General features: G+C 41.1%; 1 non-coding gene across 1 annotated transcript; it reads left to right on the forward strand.

The window, feature by feature from the left end:
* Positions 1 to 5,619: 5,619 nt before the first annotated feature.
* On the forward strand, positions 5,620 to 5,726 carry LOC119620532 (U6 spliceosomal RNA). Its single transcript, XR_005237015.2, has one exon. It is a non-coding gene; the product is annotated as a U6 spliceosomal RNA (small nuclear RNA).
* Positions 5,727 to 5,930: the final 204 nt, after the last annotated feature.

Raw genomic sequence — 5,930 nt, forward strand, 5'->3', positions numbered from 1 at the left:
GGAATGGTTGGGTGAAATGGTATTTCTAGTTCTAGATCCTTGAGGAATCGCCACGCTGTCTTCCCCAATGGTTGAACTAGTTTACAGTCCCACCAACAGTGTAAAAGTGTTCCTATTTCTCCACATCTTCTCTAGCACCTGTTGTTTCCTGACTTTTTAAGATCATTATTCTATCTGGTGTGAGGTGGTATCTCATTGTGGTTGTGATTTGCATTTCTCTGAAGACCAGCAATGATGAGCGGGCTGCATAAATGTCTTCTTTTGAGAAGTGTCTGTTCATATCCTTCTCGCACTTTTTGATGGGGCTGTTTGATTTTTTTCTTGTAAATTTGTTTAAGTTCTTTGTAGATTCTGGATATTAGCCCTTTGTCAGATGGATAGATTGCAAAAAATTTCTCCCATTCTGTAGGTTGCCTGTTCGCTCTGATGGTAGTTTCTTTTGCTGTGCAGAAGCTCTTTAGTTTAATTAGACCCCATTTCTCAATTTTGGCTTTTGTTGCCATTGCTTTTTGTGTTTAGACATGAAGTCCTTGCCCATGCCTATGTCCTGAATGGTATTCTTTTAGGGTTTTTATGGTTTTAGGTCTGATATTTAAGTCTTTAATCCATCTTGAATTAATTTTTGTATAAGGTGTAAGGAAGGGATCCAATTTCAGCTTTCTACATATGGCTAGCCAGTTTTCCCAGCACCATTTATTAAACAGGGAATCCTTTCCCCATTTCTTGTTTTTGTCAGGTTTGTCAAAGATCAGACGGTTGTAGATGTGTGGTATTATTTCTGAGGGCTCTGTTCTGTTCCATTGGTTTATATCTCTGTTTTAGTACCAGTACCATGCTGTTTTGGTTACTGTAGCCTTGTAGTATAGTTTGAAGTCAGGTAGCGTGATGCCTCCAGCTTTGTTCTTTTGGCTTAGGATTGTCTTGGCAATGAGGGCTCTTTTTTGGTTCTGTATGAACTTTGAAGTAGTTTTTTCCAGTTCTGTGAAGAAAGTCATTGGTAGCTTGATGGGGATGGCATTGAATCTATAAATTACCCTGGGCAGTATGGCCATTTTCACGATATTGATTCTTCCTATCCGTGAGCATGGAATGTTCTTCCATTTGTTTGTGTCCTCTTTTATTTCGTTGAGCAGTGGTCTATAATTCTTCTTGAAGAGGTCCTTCACATCGCTTGTAAGTTGGATTCCTAGGTATTTTATTCTCTTTGAAGCAATTGTGAATGGAAGTTCATTCATGATTTGGCTCTCTGTTTGTCTGTTATTGGTGTATAGGAGTGCTTGTGATTTTTGCACATTAATTTTGTATCCTGAGACTTTGCTGAAGTTTCCTATCAGTTTAAGGAGATTTTGGGCTGAGACAATGGGGTTTTCTAAATATACAACCATGTCATCTGCAAACAGGGACAACTTGACTCCCTCTTTTCCTAATTGGATACTCTTTATTTCTTTCTCTTGCCTGATTGCCCTGGCCAGAACTTCCAACACTATGTTGAATAGGAGTGGTGAGAGAGGGCATCCCTGTCTTGCACCAGTTTTCAAAGGGAATGTTTCCAGTTTTTGTCCATTCAGTATGATATTGCCTGTGGGTTTGTCATAAATAGCTCTTATTATTTTGAGATACATTCCATCAATACCTAATTTATTGAGAGTTTTTAGCATGAAGGGCTGTTGAATTTTGTCAAAGGCCTTTTCTGCATCTATTGAGATAATCATGTGGTTTTTGTCTTTGGTTCTGTTTATATGATGGGTTATGTTTATTGATTTGCGTATGTTGAACCAGCCTTGCATCCCAGGGATGAAGCCAACTTGATCATGGTGGATAAGCTTTTTGATGTGCTGCTGGATTTGGTTTGCCAGTATTTTATTGAGGACTTTTGCATCGATGTTCATCAGGGATATTGGTCTAAAATTCCCTTTTTTTATTGTGTCTCTGCCAGGCTTTGGTATCAGGATGATGCTGGCCTCATAAAATGAATTAGGGAGGATTTCCTCTTTTTCTATTGATTGGAATAGTTTCAGAGGGAATGGTACCAGCTCCTCCTTGTGCCTCTGGTAGAATTTGGCTGTGAATCCTTCTGGTCCTGGACTTTTTTGGGTTGGTAGGCTATTAATTATTGCCTTAATTTCAGAACCTGTTATTGGTCTATTGAGAGAGTCAACTTCTTCCTGGTTTAATCTTGGGAGGGTGTATGTGTCCAGGAATTTATCCATTTCATCTAGATTTTCTAATTAATTTGCATAGAAGTATTTATAGTATTCTCTGATAGTAGTTTGTATCTCCATGGGATCAGTAGTGAAATCCCCTTTTATCATTTTTTATTGCGTCTATTTGATTCTTCTCTCTTTTCTTCTTTATTAGTCTTGCTAGTGGTCTATCAATTTTGTTGATCTTTTCCAAAAACCAGCTCCTGGATTCATTGATTTTTTGAAGGGATTTTTGTGCCTCTATCTCCTTCAATTCTGCTCTGATCTTAGTTATTTCTTGCCTTCTGCTAGCTTTTGAATGTGTTTGCTCTTGCTTCTGTGGTTCTTTTAATTGTGATGTTAGGGTGTCCATTTTAGATCTTTTCTGCTTTCTCTTGTGTGCATTTAGTGCTATAAATTTCCCTCTACACATTGCTTTGAATGTGTTCCAGAGATTCTGGTGTGTTGTGTCTTTGTTCTCATTGGTTTCAAAGAACATCTTTATTTCTGCCTTCATTTCATTATGTACCCAGTAGTAATTCAGGAGCAGGTTGTTCAGTTTCCATGTAGTTGAGCAGTTTTGAGTGAGTTTCTTAATCCTGAGTTCTACTTTGATTGTCCTGTGGTCTGAGAGACAGTTTGTTATAATTTCTGTTCTTGTACATTTCCTGAGGAGTGCTTTACTTCCAACTATGTGTTCAGTTTTGGAGTAAGTGTGATGTGGTGCTGAGAATGTATATTCTGTCAATTTGGGGTGGAGAGTTCTGTAGATGTCTATTAGGTCTGCTTGGTGCAGAGCAGAGTTCAATTCCTGGACATCCTTGTTAACTTTCTGTCTCGTGAATCTGTCTAATGTTGACAGTGGAGTGTAAAAGTCTCCCATTATTATTGTGTGGGAATCTAAATCTCTTTGTAGGTCTTTAAGGACTTGCTTTATGAATCTGGGTGCTCCTTTATTGGGTGCATTTAGGATAGTTAACTCTTCTTGTTGAATTGATCCATTTACCATTATGTAATGGCCTTCTTTGTCTCTTTTGGTCTTTGTTGGTTTAAAGTCTGTTTTATCAGAGACTAGGATTGCAACCCCTGCTTTTTATTTTTTGTTTTTCATTTGCTTGGTAGATCTTTCTCCATCCATTTATTTTGAGCCTATGTGTGTCTCCGCACATGAGATGGGTCTCCTGAATACAGCACACTGATGGGTTTTGACTCTTTATCCAATTTGCCAGTCTGTGTCTTTTGATTGGAGCATTTAGCCCATTTACATTTAAGGTTAATATTGTTATGTGTGAATTTGATCTTGTCATTATGATGTTAGCTGGCTATGTTGCTCATTAGTTGATGCAGTTTCTTCCTAGCATTGATGATCTTTACAATTTGGCATGTTTTTGCAGTGGCTGGTACTGGTAGTTCCTTTCCATGTTTAGTGCTTCCTTCAGGAGTTCTTGTAAGGCAGGCCTGGTGGTGACAAAATATCTCTGCATTTGCTTGTCTGTAAAGGATTTTATTTCTCCTTCACTTATGAAGCTTAGTTTGGCTGGATATGAAATTCTGGGTTGAAAACTCTTTTCTTTAAAGAATGTTGAATATGGGCCCCCACTCTCTTCTTGCTTGTAGGGTTTCTGCAGAGAGATCCACTGTTAGTCTGATGGGCTTCCCTTGGTGGGTAACCCAACCTTTCTCTCTGGCTGCTGTTAACATTTTTTCCTTCATTTCAACTTTGGTGAATCTGACAATTATGGGAGTTGCTCTTCTCGAGGAGTATCTTTGTGGCATTCTCTGTATTTCCTGAATTTGAATGTTGGCCTGCCTTGCTAGGTTGGGGAAGTTTTCTTGGATAATATCCTGAAGAGTGTTTTCCAACTTGGTTCCATTCTCCCTATCACTTTCGGGTACACCAATCAGACGTAGATTTGGTCTTTTCACATAGTCCCATATTTCTTGGAGGCTTTGTTCATTTCTTTTTACTCTTTTTTCTCTAAACTTCTCTTCTCACTTCATTTCATTCATTTGATCTTCAATCACTGATCCCCTTTCTTCCAGTTGATCAAATCGGGTACTGAAGCTTGTGCATGCGTTACGTAGTTCTTGTGCCATGGTTTTCAGTTCCATCAAGTCATTTAAGGTCTTTTCTATGCTGTTTATTCTAGTTAGCATTTGTCCAGTCTTTTTTCAAGGTTTTTAGCTTCTTTGCGACAGGTTCAAACATCTTCCTTTAGCTCAGAGAAGTTTGTTTTTACCGATCATCTGAAGCCTTCTTCTCTCAACTCATCATAGTCACTCTCCGTCCGGCTTTGTTCTGTTGCTGGCGAGGAGCTGCATTCCTTGGAGGAGAAGAGGTGCTCTGATTTTTAGAATATTCAGCTTTTCTGCTCTGGTTTCTCCCCATCTTTGTGGTTTTATCTACCTTTGGTCTTTGATGATGCTAATGTACAGATAGGGTTTTGGTGTGGATGTCCTTTCTGTTTGTTAGTTTTCCTTCTAACAGTCAGGACCCTCAGCTTCAGTTTTGTTGGAGTTTGCTGGAGGTCCACCCTAGGCCCTGTTTTCCTGGGTATCACCAGCAGAGGCTGCAGAACTGCAAATAATGCAGAACGGCAAATGTTGCTCCCTGATTGTTCCTCTGGAAGCTTCATCTCATAGGGGCACCTGGCCATATGAGGTGTTAATCGGCCCCTACTGGGAGGTGCCTCCCAGTTAGGCTACTCGGGGGTCAGGGACCCACTTGAGGAGGCAGTCTTTCTGTTCTCAGATCTCAAACTCCATGCTGGGAGAACCACTACTCTCTTCAAAGCTGTCAGACAGGGACATTTAAGTCTGGAGAAGTTTCTGCTGCCTTTTGTTCAACTATTCCCTGCCCCCACAGGTGGAGTCTACAGAGGCAGGCAGGCCTCCTTGAGCTGCAGTGGGCTCCACCCAGCTTGAGCTTCCCAGCTGCTTTGTTTACCTACTTAAGCCTCAGCAATGGTGGGTGCCTCTCCCCAGCCTCACTGCCACCTTGCAGTTTGATCCCAAACTGCTGTGCTAGCAGTGAGCAAGGCTCTGTGGGCATGGGACCCTCCAAGCCAGGCACGGGATATAATCTCCTCGTGTGCCATTTTCTAAGCTGTTAGAAAAGTGCAGTATTAGGGTGGGAGTGACCCGATTTTCCAGGTCCCGTCTGTCATGGCTTCCCTTGATTAGGAAAGGGAATTCCCCGACCCCTTGTGCTTCCTGGGTCAGGTGATGTCTCACCCTGCTTTGGCTCATGGTCCGTGGGCTGCACCCATTGTCCTGCACCCACTGTCCGACAAGCCCCAGTGAGATGAACCTGGTGCCTGAGTTGGAAATGCAGAAATCACCTGTCTTCAGCGTCGCTCACGGTGGGAGCTGTAGACTGGAGCTGTTCCTATTCGGCCATCTTGGAACCTCTGACACACTTCTTAAAAGCTTGGCTCTGCTCCCTTTGGCAGCACACATACTAAAATTGGAACGATACAGAGAAGATTAGCATGGTCCCTGTGCAAGGATGACATGCAAATTCATGAAGTGTTCCATATTTTTCCCTAGAAGAAAACCTAGGCAATACCATTCAGGGCATAGGTATGAGCAAAGACTTTGTGATGAAAACACCAAAAGCAATGGTAACAGAAGCCAAAATTGACTAATGGAATTTAATTAAACTAAAGAGCTTCTGCACAGCAAAAGAAACTATCATCAGAGTGAACAGATAGCCTACAGAATTGGAGAAATTTTTTTGCAATTTAC

The sequence above is a fragment of the Chlorocebus sabaeus genome, chromosome 18, assembly GCF_047675955.1.
Source record: "Chlorocebus sabaeus isolate Y175 chromosome 18, mChlSab1.0.hap1, whole genome shotgun sequence".
Lineage (NCBI taxonomy): Eukaryota > Metazoa > Chordata > Mammalia > Primates > Cercopithecidae > Chlorocebus > Chlorocebus sabaeus.